The following is a 19585-nucleotide window of genomic DNA, read 5'->3' on the forward strand; positions in this document are numbered from 1 at the left end:
CATATTTACCTATCTGGAGACAAAATTTCATCGATATCAAAGATGGTGTTTTTTTTTTGTAAATAGACTTTGAATTTTTAAAAACGATTTTTAAGGGCTCAATTTGGAATTTTTTCAATATTTTTTCTTGAAACTTAACGTATTTAGTGACAATCACTCATACAACACTTTCTTGTAGCAGTAGTCATTTTTTTATTAAACACATTTGAAAAAAATCGGTAAAAAAAGTTTAGCCCTTTTCAAACGATAGTCTAGATAATTTTTGAAGAAACTAAGTATGCAAAGTGGCTTATCCAGTCAAGGTCTACACACCCAGAAAGTTTCATTATAATCTGAGTTGGCGCGAAATCCGTCTATACTAGATCCCATATGATGCACAATTTGAACTGAATGCATCCTCGGGTGATTTGTGTATCCTATGCTGATTTCAGGCTTGGGAGTACACAAGAACCCATATAATGCATACTGGTAATTAATTGCACCCCAAGCTTATTTAGGGCTCGGGAAAATCATCTTAATTACAATATCGTTCAACGGCCTTTAAATATTATTACCGTTTACTATTTCAGAGCTAAATTTCAGAATCTGCCACGACATTCTGGAACTAGTAGAATCCCACAAACACGTAGCCCTGTTCAAAGGTCTGCACAAGGTAGAACGCATCACCAAAGGCGCGGTAATGATCGGTAGGATCGAAGGACAGTTTCTACAGGACCTACGTATTACGACGGATTCGACGGTTCCGCCGAAAACTAACAATCCACTGGAAGTTGGAATAGTACCACAGGGAAACCGAAGCATCAAACACGAGAAGAACGGGAAATGTTTATTTGAAGCACATCTCGGTCAGCATTTAATTATTTTTTTGGAAGCAAAAACACAGCGCCATCATCAAGCTTGCGCGAAAAGATAGAACTTAAATAGTGGTACAAGTATGCCTTGCTTTTGGTTGTTGCGGTTGTTATTAACTTGCAAGTCGCTTGGTACGAATAGAGCCGCTCAGAGCTCTAATGAGGTCTTTTACGTACAGGTACGAATTTATTTACTTCAATTTTGAGCAATTATAACTTTCCCCTTGCATTTTCTAGGTATTCTTGGTTTCGCTGAGCCTGGAAGAAGGCCAAGGAGCATTCAGCCCCGCCGTGATGTTCTTGTTTACGACGTCCGTATCGTTACGTTCGTCAAATCGTAATTCGATCGGAATCCCGATTCGTGACGAGGAATGAGACTGTGGCCCTTATTATGAGTGTCACTTCACGGTGAAAACCGATCACGGTGACACATTGCGAATCCACGGTGTTAAGGAATCGGTGCATATCCATATTGCCAACCTGTGCCAACTGTGTCCATGGAATTTCGGATGACGATTTGTCCTGACGACCTGTCCTGCTAGGGATTTCCAGTTAGCCTAGCCTAGTGGTTAAAACTATAGATCGCCAATTCGGAGACGGCGGGTTCGATTCCCGTTCCAGTCGGGAAAAATTTCTCGACTCCCTGGGCATAGTGTATCATTGTACTTGTCTCACAATGTACAAATTCATGCAATGGCAGGCAAAGGAAGCCCTTCAATTAATAACTGTGGAACTGCTCAAAGAACACTAAGTTGAAGCGAGGAGCGAGGCGGGCCAAGTCCCAGTGGGAACGTCGAGCCATAAAGAAGAAGAAGAAGATTTGTCCTGGTTGAACTATAGACTAATTTGAACCGTAACTCGACTCTTTCAGCATAGCACTCCGTTCTCATGCAATAATACTTGCATACACATAAATTACTTAGACTGCTGCCAAGTGCATCACGCAACAAGCGTTGGTGCCTTATTCGCTTATACTTTCTCTCTCTCTCTCTCTCTCTCTCTCTCTCTCTCTCTCTCTCTCTCTCTCTCTCTCTCTCTCTCTCTCTCTCTCTCTCTCTCTTTCTCTCTCTCTCTCTCTCACCTCGCACTAGGATAAGTATTGTGTAGAGAACAAATCTATGTATGTAGAATTAAGTGATTTTTAAACTTGTAGATTGAAATAAAGACAGTTTTTATTTAACAGTAGACTCGAGCAGTTGATATCTGGAAAAATATCACAATGCTTTGCAATAAGCTATTAATATTGGCTGATAACCAGAATTATGGTAAAAAAATTATTTTGACATAAAAACCTTATTTTATTCTGATGATTTCTTATAATAAAATGCTAAAAATCCATGCTATGACTAATTTGATGATACTTTTTAATTCGTTTATTATGAAGTACCTTTTATCAGGTTTACAAACAGGATGAAGTACATTCTAACGGATTATGAAGTTGTTTGGGCAAAATACATCATAAAAGTAGTATAACGGAGGGGTGCTCATCTTGCCCCGTCCTACCCTAGTTTTCAAAGATGTTGTAGGTCCTCCAAGAACTTCCGCGAGTGATGTACAAGCGTGATCAATAGGTTGTTATTATATTACTGAGACAATGCAACAACCTACAGATCAATGGAAGATTTTCCTGTAGATGTGCTGATTACGCAAGATGTCCTCCTTGAGATCCTCCAAAAAATTTCGTGAATATAGGCCTTTAGATCTACAAGCGTGATCAATTGGTTATTACATTAATGATGCGATGCAACATCCTACAGGTCCGTGGAAGATAGTTTTTTTTTGAGTAGCCATTTTAAAAGATGATCTAGGTCATCCAAGAACTCTCGCGAATACAGGCCTTTAGATTTGCAAGCGTGATCAATGGGTTGTTATGAGATTACCAATGCGATGCAGCAGCCTACAGGTCCATAGAAGATAGTCTATTGTAGTCTATAGTCGTAGGCTGTCCATCAACTACGTACTCATTTTTGGCCATCTCAGACCCCCCTCCCCCCTCGTACACTTTTGTCCATACAAAATTTTCGAAATTTGTATGGAGCGTAGACTTTGGCCAGATCCACCCCCAGCATTGCGAACGGCCTGTTTACAACTATCAGAATAAATCTTATGAATCCCATTGCAACTCTACATAGATTAGGTTCACTCTTTAAGGACAAACTTGTTAGAACCCCAAAATTGCCGACTTTGGCACCTCCTCACGATATCGATGGCACAAATCTCTTCGTAAACAAAACCAGCGCACCTGATCTTCTTATTTTAGGTTTTTATTACAAGTGAGCAAGAACAGAATAATGAAATGTTTTGTTGTGAAGCTTGTTTCTTGAGATTTGTGCGTTTGAAGTTTTGATGCACTGTTAAAGCGGGATGTCAAGACGTTTGTTCTTAAACCAAGCCTTAAACCCTTTGAGTTATAGGCATTAACATCTAAAAGGCTCTGGCAGCATCCTTTTATTACATAACGCTCAAATCGACGTTTTTCGACCCCCCTCTCCCCTCCGTAATGCTTTTTTGTATGAAAATCTTTTTTGTAAGGGCCGTAAAGCTTGGCCGTACTCGCCCCCTCCCCCTGGAGCGTTACGTTATTTATGAACGGCGGCTAATACCGAAACAGTAGAATAAGAAAAGGTCATTGGTTACCCTTGTAGATCAGACGACCTTCACTCGCGGAAGTTCTTGGAGGACCTAGAACATCGTTGAAAATAAGTTCTTCACAGAACAATGCTCCAGTTATGATGGTGCACCGTGTCAGTAATGTAACAACAATCCATGGATTACGCTTGTAGATCTCAAGGCTTTTACTCTCGTCCTTGGATGACCTAGAATATCTTTGTAAATTTGTTCTTTAAAGAACAATGCTCAATGGCTCTGTATGTATTGCACTGTATCATTTATGTAACAATCTGTTGATTACGCTTGTAGATCTTGATGCCTACTGGCCTGGCCTGACGTACTATTGTTGGTTATGTCTTGTCTTAAATGTGATGTTGAACAAATAAATGTATGTATGTATATGCATGTATCTTGATGCCTATATTCGCGAGAGCTTGTGGAGGACCTTCTACATTTATGGACATAACTCTATAATTCATAGACCTATAGAATGTTGCACATCAGAAGAATGGTAACAAAACCCCATTGATAACGTATGTAGATCTGCTGAAAATGTCCTGGAACACCCCTACACCCCTAAGCCTTATGTCCCACCCAAACAACGCCTTATATCCTCTTGAACACTTTATGACAGTGTCCTTGATCTTTTGATTTGTCCGTCTAAAGTCTGAACCGTCCTTGACACCTCTAAAAATAACTGTGGAAGTGCTAAAAAACACTAAGTTGAAGCGAGGCAGGCCAAGTCCCAGTGGGGACGTAGAGCCCTAAAGAAGAAGAACCTCTAAAAATTCTCTGAAACCCTCCTTAAAACCAGTATGGATTCTCCTCCTCCAAACCCTTCAACCTTCCCTTGCCACCTCTACACTAATCCCTAGAATCCACCCATGCTACATTACCACCTCCCTTTCTGCTTGAACTCTCTGAAACAATCTTCGGATATTCAAAGGTGAGAACATTTTCAATATTTTCAGATTTTCCAGTGTTTCTACACGGTCCCCCGTGTAAGCATAGTTCCTAGGATATGACCGATGCCTTCGAGGTGCTATAAATCCTATAAATCACATTGGAAGACTACAGTGCCTTTTAAAATATGAACATTTTGGTAGAGCAAACGACAGCTTAGAAAATCTTGGTTGAACACTTTCTTCGTCAAGGTCCAATCCGACGGCTCCAGCTGGATGGCCAGATCATTTACACATCGTCCCACTTGGCCAGCTGAATGTGGGGAATCTTGTTTGCACCGATTAAGGTCGGTAATAACCGACTGCCGCCTGAGTTCCGATAACATGGCGAGAAGTATGTCCTTCGAGTCCACCAGATGAACCTGGAATTCATCCAGCCGGAGCGTATGCGCGGGTTCATTCTCGGGGACATCCCATTGTTCGCCCTCGATATCTTGCCGCAACTACTTGGTTTCTCCTGTAATCGTGTCAAAGAAAATTTGAATGTCAATTACCATCAGACACCAGTAGCCGCTCGTGTTCCAATAGCCGCTCACCGACTTAAAAATGATGTTTATTGGCATAAAAATGTACGATTGTCTTCATCCGTGTATAATTTGGCACGCATATTTTGAATATCCGTGGAAAAACAATTATTTTTGCAGGGAACTCTGTTTTCTACACTCTTGATCGGCGATTGGAACACGAGCGGCTACTGGTACACTGAGGGTATGTCATTCCCACTTAACACTTACAGTAATCTTGCACAAGTAGGGGAAGATCGTTCCGTTTGATCTGATAATGGGAGGCCTATCTGATAGCCTCCAGTTGATCCTTAAAGTTCAACGTTCAACCAAACACACCAGTTCCAGCTGCAGTTCTCGTTCCGTTTCCGAAACAGTGTCCCACAGTCGGCCCTATTCAGACGGTCTTCAGCAATCGACATCTTATCTTGAATAAACAGTGGCATCACAAAGTATGCTCATCGAATCCATCTAACAGGTCCAGATCTAACGGAATCTAGCCAGCTTCTGTGCTGTCGAGCAATTATCTTCCGTACTTTGTACTTTCGGGGTGATCATCTCGCGGCACCGTAGTTCACAATTATGCAGAACATTACGCGGCGTCTCATCAAGCTCTGAAAATCAACGCATATCATATGTATTCCAAATTAAGGGACCAGTATTTGAAACTCACCCGTGTACGCCAGCTAATTGCTCTGCGGTGAATTATGGTCCGGACAGTTAGCACACAGCTTCAGTTGCACTTATATGGATTTCGCGTGTTCGTATAGAACATCCGCAGTCGCTAGGAAATCCGCGGTTCCTAGATTGTCTTATAATTATCGTGGAAGTTCTCACACCAAGCGGCAATATCGTCTTCCAGCTCGATATCAAAGCCACGATCCCCATTCCAGCCAGCTAACCGATGTGTGGTACAATCTGGATTCTTGAAAGCACCTTCCGGACTCTCCGGATGCCGATTTGTACGGCATCACCATCTCGTCTTCGGATTTGTTATTATCCTCACAGGCAATATGTATAAAAATTTAATTTGTATTAAAACTAGTGAAACTCCAAAGAAAAATAAAACGCGTAAATTAATAATTCTCGGCAAAAGTTTCGGATAAACAGTACTGCGAGAACCACCCGGATGATCGTTTTGTTTTGGATTATCAAAATCCAGGTTGTCACTAATACCAATGCAACTAGTGGGAAATGAACGATAGTCGATAAAAACGATACAAGTCGACGATTTGAACGTCGACGAATTTTGATGCATCCTTATGTACTTCCAAGCTCAAAACAAGCTTAGGATGCACAAATCACCCGAGGGTGCATTCAGTTAATATTGTGCATCAAATGGGTTCTTATGTACTTCCAAGCTCAAAACAAGCTTAGGATGCACAAATCACCCGAGGGTGCATTCAGTTAATATTGTGCATCAAATGGGTTCTTATGTACTTCCAAGCTCAAAACAAGCTCAGGATGCACAAATCACCCGAGGGTGCATTTAGCTAATATTGTGCATCAAATGGGTTCTTATGTACTTCCAAGCTCAAAACAAGCTTAGGATGCACAAATCACCCGAGGGTGCATTTAGTTAATATTGTGCATCAAATGGGTTCTTATGTACTTCCAAGCTCAAAACAAGCTTAGGAAGCACAAATCACCCGAGGGTGCATTTAGTAAATATTGTGCATCAAATGGGTTCTTATGTACTCCCAATTTCGGTAAAAGCTTAGGATGCACAAATCACCCGAGGGTGCATTCAGTTAATATTGTGCATCAAATGGGTTCTTATGTACTTCCAAGCTCAAAACAAGCTAACAATTATCATGTTGTTTTCCGAAGGTCTCCAGTGATGTTAGCTTACCCTGCTACAACAAACCATCAGGTAGATCATTCCGTTCCGGTATGACTCTGCAGCCATAGGTAATCCTTGCGCTGATGGTGGGTACACAATCATCATCATCATCATCACTTCCAAGCTCAAAACAAGCTTAGGATGCACAAATCACCCGAGGGTGCATTTAGATAATATTGTGCATCAAATGGGTTCTTATGTACTTCCAAGCTCAGAACAAGCTTAGGATGCACAAATCACCCGAGGGTGCATTCAGTTAATATTGTGCATCAAATGGGTTCTTATGTACTTCCAAGCTCAAAACAAGCTTAGGATGCACAAATCACCCGAGGGTGCATTCAGTTAATATTGTGCATCAAATGGGTTCTTATGTACTTCCAAGCTCAAAACAAGCTTAGGATGCACAAATCACCCGAGGGTGCATTCAGTTAATATTGTGCATCAAATGGGTTCTTATGTACTTCCAAGCTCAAAACAAGCTTAGGATGCACAAATCACCCGAGGGTGCATTCAGTTAATATTGTGCATCAAATGGGTTCTTATGTACTTCCAAGCTCAGAACAAGCTTAGGATGCACAAATCACCCGAGGGTGCATTTAGTTAATATTGTGCATCAAATGGGTTCTTATGTACTTCCAAGCTCAGAACAAGCTTAGGATGCACAAATCACCCGAGGGTGCATTTAGTTAATATTGTGCATCAAATGGGTTCTTATGTACTTCCAAGCTCAGAACAAGCTTAGGATGCACAAATCACCCGAGGGTGCATTTAGTTAATATTGTGCATCAAATGGGTTCTTATGTACTTCCAAGCTCAAAACAAGCTTAGGATGCACAAATCACCCGAGGGTGCATTCAGTTGATATTGTGCATCAAATGGGTTTTTATGTACTCCCAATTTCGGTAAAAGCTTAGGATGCACAAATCACCCGAGGGTGCATTCAGTTAATATTGTGCATCAAATGGGTTCTTATGTACTTCCAAGCTCAAAACAAGCTTAGGATGCACAAATCACCCGAGGGTGCATTCAGTTAATATTGTGCATCAAATGGGTTCTTATGTACTTCCAAGCTCAAAACAAGCTTAGGATGCACAAATCACCCGAGGGTGCATTTAGTTAATATTGTGCATCAAATGGGTTCTTATGTACTTCCAAGCTCAGAACAAGCTTAGGATGCACAATTCACCCGAGGGTGCATTTAGTTAATATTGTGCATCAAATGGGTTCTTATGTACTTCCAAGCTCAGAACAAGCTTAGGATGCACAAATCACCCGAGGGTGCATTTAGTTAATATTGTGCATCAAATGGGTTCTTATGTACTCCCAATTTCGGTAAAAGCTTAGGATGCACAAATCACCCGAGGGTGCATTTAGTTAATATTGTGCATCAAATGGGTTCTTATGTACTTCCAAGCTCAAAACAAGCTTAGGATGCACAAATCACCCGAGGGTGCATTCAGTTAATATTGTGCATCAAATGGGTTCTTATGTACTTCCAAGCTCAGAACAAGCTTAGGATGCACAAATCACCCGAGGGTGCATTTAGTTAATATTGTGCATCAAATGGGTTCTTATGTACTTCCAAGCTCAAAACAAGCTTAGGATGCACAAATCACCCGAGGGTGCATTCAGTTAATATTGTGCATCAAATGGGTTCTTATGTACTTCCAAGCTCAAAACAAGCTTAGGATGCACAAATCACCCGAGGGTGCATTCAGTTAATATTGTGCATCAAATGGGTTCTTATGTACTTCCAAGCTCAGAACAAGCTTAGGATGCACAAATCACCCGAGGGTGCATTTAGTTAATATTGTGCATCAAATGGGTTCTTATGTACTTCCAAGCTCAGAACAAGCTTAGGATGCACAAATCACCCGAGGGTGCATTTAGTTAATATTGTGCATCAAATGGGTTCTTATGTACTTCCAAGCTCAGAACAAGCTTAGGATGCACAAATCACCCGAGGGTGCATTTAGTTAATATTGTGCATCAAATGGGTTCTTATGTACTTCCAAGCTCAAAACAAGCTTAGGATGCACAAATCACCCGAGGGTGCATTCAGTTGATATTGTGCATCAAATGGGTTCTTATGTACTCCCAATTTCGGTAAAAGCTTAGGATGCACAAATCACCCGAGAGTGCATTCAGTTAATATTGTGCATCAAATGGGTTCTTATGTACTTCCAAGCTCAAAACAAGCTTAGGATGCACAAATCACCCGAGGGTGCATTCAGTTAATATTGTGCATCAAATGGGTTCTTATGTACTTCCAAGCTCAAAACAAGCTTAGGATGCACAAATCACCCGAGGGTGCATTTAGTTAATATTATGCATCAAATGGGTTCTTATGTACTTCCAAGCTCAGAACAAGCTTAGGATGCACAATTCACCCGAGGGTGCATTTAGTTAATATTGTGCATCAAATGGGTTCTTATGTACTTCCAAGCTCAGAACAAGCTTAGGATGCACAAATCACCCGAGGGTGCATTTAGTTAATATTGTGCATCAAATGGGTTCTTATGTACTCCCAATTTCGGTAAAAGCTTAGGATGCACAAATCACCCGAGGGTGCATTTAGTTAATATTGTGCATCAAATGGGTTCTTATGTACTTCCAAGCTCAGAACAAGCTTAGGATGCACAAATCACCCGAGGGTGCATTTAGTTAATATTGTGCATCAAATGGGTTCTTATGTACTCCCAATTTCGGTAAAAGCTTAGGATACACAAATCACCCGAGGGTGCATTCAGTTAATATTGTGCATCAAATGGGTTCTTATGTACTTCCAAGCTCAAAACAAGCTTAGGATGCACAAATCACCCGAGGGTGCATTTAGTTAATATTGTGCATCAAATGGGTTCTTATGTACTTCCAAGCTCAGAACAAGCTTAGGATGCACAAATCACCCGAGGGTGCATTCAGGTAATATTGTGCATCAAATGGGTAGGATACGCTCATTAGAAATCCCTTAAGAAGAAAGAGTGTTTTTGTTGTAAACATAGTAAAAGATCAGATATTATTACATTTAATACTCAAGTAGTCTCTTTATTACTTTACTGATCTGACTCGCGTGTTACAATGATGTGTTGGCTGCTTCTCTACCTGCCTCTACTCTCCCGCTACCGTGTGGTCTACACACACTCAAGTCTCTTAGAATCCATCTCTACGAGGGGTTCCCCAATATTGCAACATCTTCCCTTTCCTAAGAAAAGTTCTTAAAACTACAACTGATAATCTTTAAGTTTTTCTGGAATACGAGTTTGTCTCCTGGGACGGTAATTCGATGACGGTGTAATGGGCCGAACCCCCTTTTGCTTCGACACCTTCGACACCGGCGGTGATGCACTTGACGTTTCACCTGTTGCAACTGCGGCTGCAGTCGCGATCGCTGTTGTTGTTGTTTTCGTTCGTGGTTGGCACGGAGACGGAGGGATCGACGTTGAATCATTCGGCAGTTCAATTGGATTTTCCTTGGGATTTTCTTCGGTCATCGCTTGGTCCAAAGGAATGGATGCAGGTTGAACATTTGCTGACTCTTGAAGTATCGCAGGAACAGCAACTGGTTCGTTTACCACCGGACGACCAACATTAGATGGCAAACAGCGGTATGGCGACGTATCGGATTCCTTTCGTGGCTTCAAGTGTACCAGGGAACGACGGTACTGTGCTCCATCCACGCTCACCTGATAAGATCGGTCGTTGAAACGGTTCGACACCGTTCCCTGGGTCCAAACCTTCGAGGCCTCCGGATTCAGTTGCACGTAGACTGGCGAACCAATTTGTAGCTCCGGTAAGTTTCGGGATTTCTTATCGTAGTTGATTTTCGTCCGCTTACGTTTCTCTTCAATTTTAGCTGGAATATCTTCTTCTGTCTTCGGGAGCAGATTCATTGCCGCGGTTGGAACACCACAGCGGGTCGAACGGGATAGAAGTCGGGCTGCCGGACTGGAACCAATGTTATTTGGTATGTTGCGCCAATGAAGAAGCGTATACCAAAAATCAGTTCCACTTTCATCGGCTTTCTTCATCAAATACTTGGCAATTTTCACCGCAGACTCCGCCTTGCCATTTGCCTGCTGGTGATGTGGTGCCGATGTAGCCAAATCGAAGTCCCATTCTGCAGCAAAAATTGCCATTTTTTGATTCGCAAAGTTGGTGCCGTTGTCGGTGATGACTTGTTGAGGTACTCCAAATCTTGCGAAGTTTTGCTTGCACACCGCAATAACCGATTCCGGACTCAGATCTTTAAGTGAGCTCACTTCAAAGAAGTCCGAGTAGTGATCTACCATGACCAAAAATTTCTGCTTGACGCCTTGTAGTTCGCAGAAGAATACATCCATCGAAATCAACTGGAAGGGATGAACCGGTATTTGGTGGCACTGCATCGGCGGATTCTGCTGGGATGCCGCAAATTTTGCACAAACCGCACAGTTTTTTACTACCTCCTTTATCTGGACGGACATTCCTGGCCAAAAGACATTGGCCCGAGCCAGCCGCAAAGTCGCCGAGATTCCATTATGGCTGATGTGGCAACTATCTATTAGCTTCCTTCTCAAGGCATACGGGATCACGATACGGTCGTTACGAAATACTAGACCATCCTGGGTGGACAACTCGTTCCTGTAACAAAAATACACCTTCGCGCTATCTGGAACGCTATCGACACTTCCTGGCCACCCATTTCGAATGTAGCTGACAACGAGTTGCATTGATCCGTCCTTCTCGGTTTCCCGAATGATTTCGTCCAGCCTGGCACTTGACACATGTAGGAAGTTACTGAGCTTCACTTCTTGCACTTCGTCGAACACTTTGAAGATGTCCTGCTTTCTGTACTCATCGCTTGGCTGAATTCCTCGCAGTGGAGCCCGTGACAGAGCATCAGCGATGACATTGTCTTTCCCGGTCACATATTCAATAGACAGATTGTAGCGTTGTAGATTGAGAAGCATGTGCTGCAGCCGGCGGGGTGCTGACAGGAGAGGTTTCTGGAATATGTTCAGAAGCGGCTTGTGGTCGGTTCGAATTGTCGTTTTTGGATTGCCGACCACTAATTGATCGAATCTGACGCAGGCGAAAAGAATAGCAAGAAGTTCCTTCTCGATCTGTGCATAATTTTTCTCGGTTGCTGTCAGCGTTCTTGATGCGTACCCGATGACACCGTTGTTCTGAAACACGGCCACCCCTAGACCGATGCTGCTGGCGTCACACTCGATGGTGAGGGGCTCGTTGACATCATAGTAGCGTAACGACTTGATATCTGCTACCAGAGACTTCACCTGGTTGAACTCTTTCTCCTCTACAGCTGTCCATTTCCATGGAACCGATTCTGAAATCAGCTCCCGAAGATGCGTCAAGTTTGCGCTTAGATTCCTTATGAAGCGCCCGAGGTATGTAACCATTCCCACAAATCGGTGCACCTCCTTGCGGTTTATTGGCCGTGGAAAATCCCGAATCGCAGCAATCTTCGAGTCATCAGCTTTCAAACCTTGATCGGTGAGGATGTGACCGTAGAATTTCACTGAAGTTTCACACAATTTCAGCTTCGATCGGTTGAGCTTCACGTTATGTTCTTCTAGTCGACACAGTAGTTTCTCCAAGCACTTGTTGTGATTCCGGAGCGCTTCGTCCAGAGTGTCGCCAACACCGACCACCAGGATATCATCAGCTATACACTCGACGCCTTCCAGGTCCTGGATCACTTCTTGCAGCTTCAGTTGGAAAATCTCTGGCGCTGGTGCCACACCAAAAGGAAGACGGGTCCACCGATAGCGACCAAATGGTGTCCAAAAGGTGGTCAACTTGCTGCTTGGCTCGTCGAGGACAACGTGCCAGAAGCCCTTCTTTGCATCGACCGTGGTGAAGACCTTTGCTTTTCCTAGTTCTGGCAAAATTTCTTCAAGAGTAACGAATTGAAGATTCGGTCTCTTCAATGCCTTGTTGAGGAAGACTGGATCCAAGCATATGCGTACGCCTGAACCACGTTGAACTATTACGATGTTACTCACCCACTCGGTGTGCGCTGTTTCTTTCACGATGATGCCGTTCTTCTCCAGACTTTCCAGCTCGGCCTTCAGTTGACTTCTTTTCGCTATTGGTACCCGGCGAGGAGGCTGAATCTTTGGCGCTACATCGGGATCGATCTCCAGTGTTACAACCCCAGGCAGCTTACCATAGCCTTCGAACAACCTGCTATGCTCGTTTACAATTTGCTGTGCCTTCAATCGATGAACGTTGACAATGTTCTGCTTTTGGTCTGGTGAGGTACCCGGAATGTTCGGTCCATCGAAGGAGACCGAGTTGCAAAACTTGACGAGTCCAAGTTCTTTTGACGCATTTGCTGACAGTAGCGGCCGATGATCAACATCAACCACTTGCAAAACGAGAACGAATTTCCTGCCTAAACGACGACATGGTACCTTAACCTGGCCCAACACGTTAATGGGAGTTCCGCCGAAGCTCTGCAAACGAAGTTTTGACGGCAGCAGTTCTGGATCCGGTACACCTGAAAGCTTCACCAGACACTCGTGCCCGATCAAACTGGTGTTGGCTCCCGTGTCAACTTCGCAAAGAACTGGTTCCCATTCGGCTCCAAATTTCAAATTCAGCTTTGCCAGGACGCTTCCTCCGGTGTTGGAGTTGTCGAATATCTTCCCGATTTCATACTCCTCCTCCGAATCCTCTGGTTCTGAATCACTGGTTGTCGAAGATGTTTCGGACGTATCCTCTTCTTCTTTTACCTGCTTCACTCGCCTGGATTTCTTGCTCTTCACCTTGCACACTTTCTCGAAATGGTTTTTCTTCTTGCAGCGGTTGCAACGTTTTCCCAGCGCTGGGCACAGTCCCTTCACGAATTCGTGGTAATCGCCGCAAAATTTGCAGCGTGGTGACTTCTGCTTCGGTTGACCCTTGGTTTTGAACACTTTGTTCACTTCAGATGAAGACGGCAGACTCCCCAGCTCTTGCGACCGTCTAGCAGCAATCTCTTCCGCTCGGCAAAGGTCAATTGCTTTCTCCAGCGTAATGTCCGTCATGGTCAACATCTTCGTTCTCAGATGTGGCCATTTGTTTGCTGTGACGACTTTGTAGGCGATGAGCTCTTCCTCCAGATTTCCCAATTTCGATACTTTAGCCAACGATCGAAGCCGACCTTTGTAATCATCCACCAGCTCACTGGACAATTGGGTGGCTGTGAAAAAATCGAGGCGGTCGATCATGAGGTTTCTTTTCACCACCACTTTGGCTTTGATAGCGTCTAACGCGGCGTCCGGATCGGCAAGCTGTTGCTGAGTCAACTCAAAGTTGAAATACAGCTTCCGCTCGATAACTGGGCTTTGACGACAGTTCAGTTAGCGAGCGCCGCTCGATAACTGGACTGAGCTCCCGGAGCCGGAGGCTATTGTTATATTTTGTTTTGTTTACTGATTTGCAAAATGTAAGGTTAAAATTCGTTTATTTTTGACAGACAACTGCTTTTTAACTGGACTTTGGTCCAGTTATCGAGCGCCCACTTAAAAAGCAGTCCAGTTAAACAGCAGTCAGTTATCGAGCGGATGCTGTACTTCTTTCTCGCCTGTTCACCGATAACCGACATCAGCACACTCACTTTTCTCTCGTTGTTCGCCGGTGGCCATTTGTCCATTCCGGTTGCACTGTTGTAGTTTCTCCAGCTTCGCTCGAAGAACTCGAAGTTTTCGGCCATGTCACCGTCCAGAGACAGCGGCGACGGTTGCGGTACCGGAACACTGGGTGCCGGTGGCTGTCCATTCGGTGTTTGTTGTGTTGACACGGTTCTTAACAGCTGTGTCATAATTTCCGTCTGCTGTTCCATAAACAGCTTAAATTGTGCCGCATCCATGTTGATGAGGAATCACGCACAATTTTACCCCGACCGCGAAAATTTTCACTCGATTCAAAATGGCCGCCTACGCGTTTCGACACGTTCACTCACGACTTTCACGAACCCACTCGAAAAATGTCCGAAATTTTCCACGATTTCACACTTTCGCGTCGGAAAACACTAGAAGCACACTATTGCTTCTGACACCATGTTGTAAACATAGTAAAAGATCAGATATTATTACATTTAATACTCAAGTAGTCTCTTTATTACTTTACTGATCTGACTCGCGTGTTACAATGATGTGTTGGCTGCTTCTCTACCTGCCTCTACTCTCCCGCTACCGTGTGGTCTACACACACTCAAGTCTCTTAGAATCCATCTCTACGAGGGGTTCCCCAATATTGCAACAGTTTTACTCGTCTTTATATCAGCCTTCGAAGTCGCGAATGGAAATTGATTGATTTAGCTATATTATAGAGACTTTCATGAAGTGTAGAATTAGCAAATTGTTAAAAAAACACATAAATTTAAAAAAAAAAAAATAGAGACTTTCAGCCCTTGGCTGGTTTGTCTCTCGAATGGAACTTGTAAACTCTGCTAATAAAGTTATTTTCTGGGAATCATGTGTACGCACTTGTGCACTCCTAGTCAAGTGAAAAAAATTAAATAATCATTATAATCATAAAGTGCACTTACATTTGGTCAGCAGCAGCATGGATCCGTTGTGGGTTAAAATTATGAGAAGGGGTGTATATAGCTGGATGGACAGATGGCCTTGATTAGTTTCGTGAATTGATCAGACATCTTGACCGCTATTCTTAACTTTTCTCCAGATTGTGTGACGAACCACGCTGGACCGATCATAGGACTGCTTCAAAACGTTCGCACAGGCCTGTGGTTTTCCTCGGGACAACATCCTCGACTTGTAGTTATTTGCCATTCGAGATGGGACATTCTCTTGACTCGCTCACTAATCACGTCGCCATCACATTTTATGGGAGTTATCTTCGGGTCGGCCACACTCTATGCAGGGGCGGAAACGAAATCTGCAAGCAAGTGTTAGATTGGAACCCAGCAGGACATCGCTGGGGAGGCAGATCCAGAGGCTCATGGCGGCGCAGCCTCAACAACGAAATCAAGCAAGCCAGTCGACAGAAAATGGACCTGGCCACATGTCAAGGCGATGACTGGCAATCGCCCACGATGGAAATCATTCAATTCGGCCCTCTGCACCACCGTGGGTGCCCAGGACTGAAAGCATCTTCAGAGAAGCCGCCTCGCGCACGGTATGGAATCCTTCTCAATGATCTTCTCTCCTTCGGAACTGCCGTAATCCGTTCCTGGGCACATCAGCAAGGTTTGTCACATTACTTTCATAAATTTCTCCCTCGGAGACACGGTCGATTCCGCAGTGCTTGCTGACTAAATCTTCTACAATAGTCCCCGAGCCCGTTCGTCGGATTCCTCCATCAACCTGAAATCGTTTTAGTAATGACGAATTATATTCACCTTGTAATAATATTATAAATCATTACTTACCGCAAAACACACTTTCATCGTTAAAAAGAAAAAAACCGTTGACGAAGCAAACGGATTTTCTGGCACTACAAAAGCAAGAAGACATTGGATGTAAACAAAACGATATGTCAAACGTGATTTCACTAACACCAATAAACATGCATGTAAAACAGTAAACGATAAGTTTTCGACGAGTTGAGTTGCGGGCCAGCTTCGCCGGCCCGTTTGTCTGTGGTTAGAATATCACAACTGGTAACGCGACCAGAAGCCTGGTCGAATCCTGCTTGGAAATCGGTTTGTTTTGCCGATGGGGATGGCCCGTGAAATCGCATTGTGTTGTTTGGGAAGGCCCGCTCGATGCATGTTAGGTAGGTGTAATGGATCATTGAAGCCGACTTTTCCGCTACTCACCGCTTCAAAACAAAAGCGCCACCGTATATGGACGGTAACACAGTGACAGCAGTCGAGTTACGTCAAACACACAAGGCTACGGTGGCGCTATCTGTTCATTTCATAGCGGCCGTTTTAGTTATTTTTGTAGTATCCACCGGTGACCACATTTCCGATGGTTTCTGCCTTCTGGTCCAGGTAACCGCCAGAATCCGGATTCTCTGCTTCCTCGTCGCAGCCACCACTAACCACGTCTCCTCGCGCACTCCCCAATCCAAAGTCATCTCGCGTCAGGTGTGTTAGTGCGTCACTGATCCAGACCCTACATCCCACCTTTCTTCTAAATCAAGAAAAATATGAAAATAATAATACTTCATTTTACGAGTCGATTCGTATCAGCTGGTCGCACATTCTGTGAATGCAAATTTGACAAGAAGCTACGCCATATAATATGCCGAAGAATATTGATACCATCCCTGATGTCATAAAATGCCTCATAATTGAGTGCAGTCTTTATATCTTAATTCATCCTGCCGAACCACTTATCATATGATGCATACCTACTTCTATAAGCAATGATTATGTGCTTGTTCGTATCTTATATCGTCCGTAAATTCTAAACAATTAGACTTGTGTATGACATACCCCAATAAGTATGATACTTCCCCTCCTTCCACTTGATTTTTTATTTTTTTTTGTTTTGTTACATGGCACGGCACTATAGCGCGTTAAAAATGTAATCTAATATTCTGCATATAAGTTCAGAAAAAAATATCGAAAAAAATGCTATTTCCGTGAGATTTCAAGTTTAGAAAAACTATTAAAATCAAAGATCAGACTACAGTAGACGTTCGGTCTGTGCAAACAGTTCACTGCAATGCTTTTTAACTTCAAGTCTGTTAAGTTAAACAAATTTGCAGTTATTGCACCGCTATCCGTCATAATGATGCTCCAAGTTAGCCCAAATCAACAGCCTGGTAAACTGAACGTTAGTTTAACTTTAACGTATTGAAAGTTGACGTCTATCAGACGTTGCAGTTATTGAATCGTTCGCTAAGTAGAACTAAAACCTGTTGCAGTTATCGAACGTCAACTGTAGTTTGCTGAAAAGCAGATCGCATTTTTTCCCAGACACTCTCAACTGCCATGCTCGTTTAACTAATATCCTAAAAATATACCTAAAAAAACTTCACAAGTCTGAGGAGTCTAGGATAAATGTGTAAACACACGTTCTGTGTATAATGTTAAGCGTGCATAAAGCACCGTCGTCCGTTAAACGGATACAAATACATTTAGACATGTAAAAAGAGCGCAGGCAACGGTCTGCCGAGAATTGAAATAAAACGGAAACTTCATTCCTATCTGAAACACGAACAGCTACAGTCCAGTTTATTTCTCCCGTTCACGAATCACCAATTTCACAAGTTTTGATCAGTCGCGTACATCCACCTCGCTTCGACCGTAAATCGAAACTCTTATTTTAAAACCTTTTACGGACTTTACAGCTGGCGACGAGTGTAAAAAAAGTGTTAAGTGCCCGAAGTGAAGCCACCCGGCCAGGAACAATTCGTGCAACAGCAGAACGCGGTTTTTCCCTCGAGCAGTTGGAGCAGACGCCATTCCGACAGCAGTTTTATTTGATAGTCGGAGGACGCCATCGTAGAGAAATCGATTGCTGGAAGATCTTGTTGGAACGCGAGCAACAGCCATTGGGACAGATTCGGACAAAATCCGGCAAATCTAGCTGATACGAGCTACTGGTTTCATTCTGGTAGGGTAAGTTCTGTGCCAGAAGTTTAAGAAAATCGCATTCAGTGGAGTTGGCGCTTTGTGAATTAAAAGGGCTTGGTTGAAACGCCATTGTGTTCCGGAGAATAGCACCCAGAGAATTTTTTTTCTCAATTGACAAATAATACATAAAAGAATTGAAAAGAAAGAGCATATAACAATTACCTTGTCATTTTCTTTTATTAAAAGTGCTTTCTTTTCTTTTGAATAGATAGTGACTCCAGGAATAATTGACCAAGGGAAGCCGCCATTAGGATACGGTGCTGGCGGAAAAATCTGCGGCTACTCAACGATACAATCGAGCTGGTTTGACTTTGGCCAATCGCTTCGGTTCCTATTGGTGACGGTTCCGGTGCAGGAAGATCCAAACCTTACGTCAACTGACGGCTTGCGTGGTTGCCGAAGGGCGAAGACCGCGAGTTGCAAAACTCTATCCCTTTCGCACACAATCGGTGAGTCTATTCAATCCTTTTGTTTATACGCAGGAAGCCCGTTAGTGCATTTGTTATAAAGCTGATCTATTATAGAAATAACTGGTAGTATTTGCCATTTGTGATATTTTTTTGTGTTTTTTTTTCAATCCAATATGGCTCAATCCAACATAAGTAGCACATTGGAGCCTTTTCGTAAAGGTAATTCTTTCGGGGATTGGGTTGAACGGTTGGGTTTCTTTTTCGATATGAACAAAATACCAGATGAAGAAAAACGGGCCCATTTTGTTACGCTTGGAGGTCCTACAGTTTTCAGGGAACTTAAATTACTTTTTCCAAATACCAATTTAGCGGAAGTTGCATACCAGGAAATGATTGATAAATTGAAAGCACGATTGGATAAGACCGAATCGGACTTAGTGCAAAGATTAAAATTTAATTTGAGAGTTCAGCAACCGGACGAATCTCTTGAAGATTTCGTATTGTCGGTTAAACTTCAAGCTGAATTCTGTAATTTTGAGAATTTTAAAAAAATGGCTATTCGGGATCGCATTGTTGCTGGAATCCGTGACAAATCTCTTCAGCAAAGACTGTTAAATGAAGAGAAGTTAACACTGGAGACAGCTGAAAAACTCATTGCAACCTGGGAAATTGCCAAAAATAACGCAAAAAATATGGAGTGTAGCAGCAGTGCGGATCAAATAGCATCCCTGAAAGCTTCGGGGTTTCCTGGGGCAAGACTTAACAAATTGGCGGCCACTTTCGAGTTGGCAGGTGGCGCGAATGCTAATGCAGGAGTGGAAGGAACTCGAGGACCGGTTAAAAGCAGATTAGGCTATTCTCCTTATC

General features: G+C 43.1%; 2 long non-coding RNA genes across 2 annotated transcripts; one reads left to right on the plus strand and one right to left on the minus strand.

Annotated features, from left to right (window-relative positions):
• On the plus strand, nt 1-1299 carry LOC134289065 (uncharacterized). The gene is made up of 2 exons (XR_009998244.1): nt 1-1030; nt 1089-1299. It is a non-coding gene; the product is annotated as an uncharacterized LOC134289065 (long non-coding RNA).
• Nucleotides 1300-2938: 1639 nt separating this feature from the next.
• On the minus strand, nt 2939-6182 carry LOC134289066 (uncharacterized). Its single transcript, XR_009998245.1, has 3 exons — nt 5600-6182; nt 5158-5540; nt 2939-4880 (listed from the first exon to the last, which is right to left on the minus strand). It is a non-coding gene; the product is annotated as an uncharacterized LOC134289066 (long non-coding RNA).
• Between the last annotated feature and the right edge of the window lie 13403 nt (nt 6183-19585).

Source organism: Aedes albopictus, chromosome 2 (assembly GCF_035046485.1).
Source record: "Aedes albopictus strain Foshan chromosome 2, AalbF5, whole genome shotgun sequence".
Taxonomy (NCBI): Eukaryota; Metazoa; Arthropoda; class Insecta; order Diptera; family Culicidae; genus Aedes; species Aedes albopictus.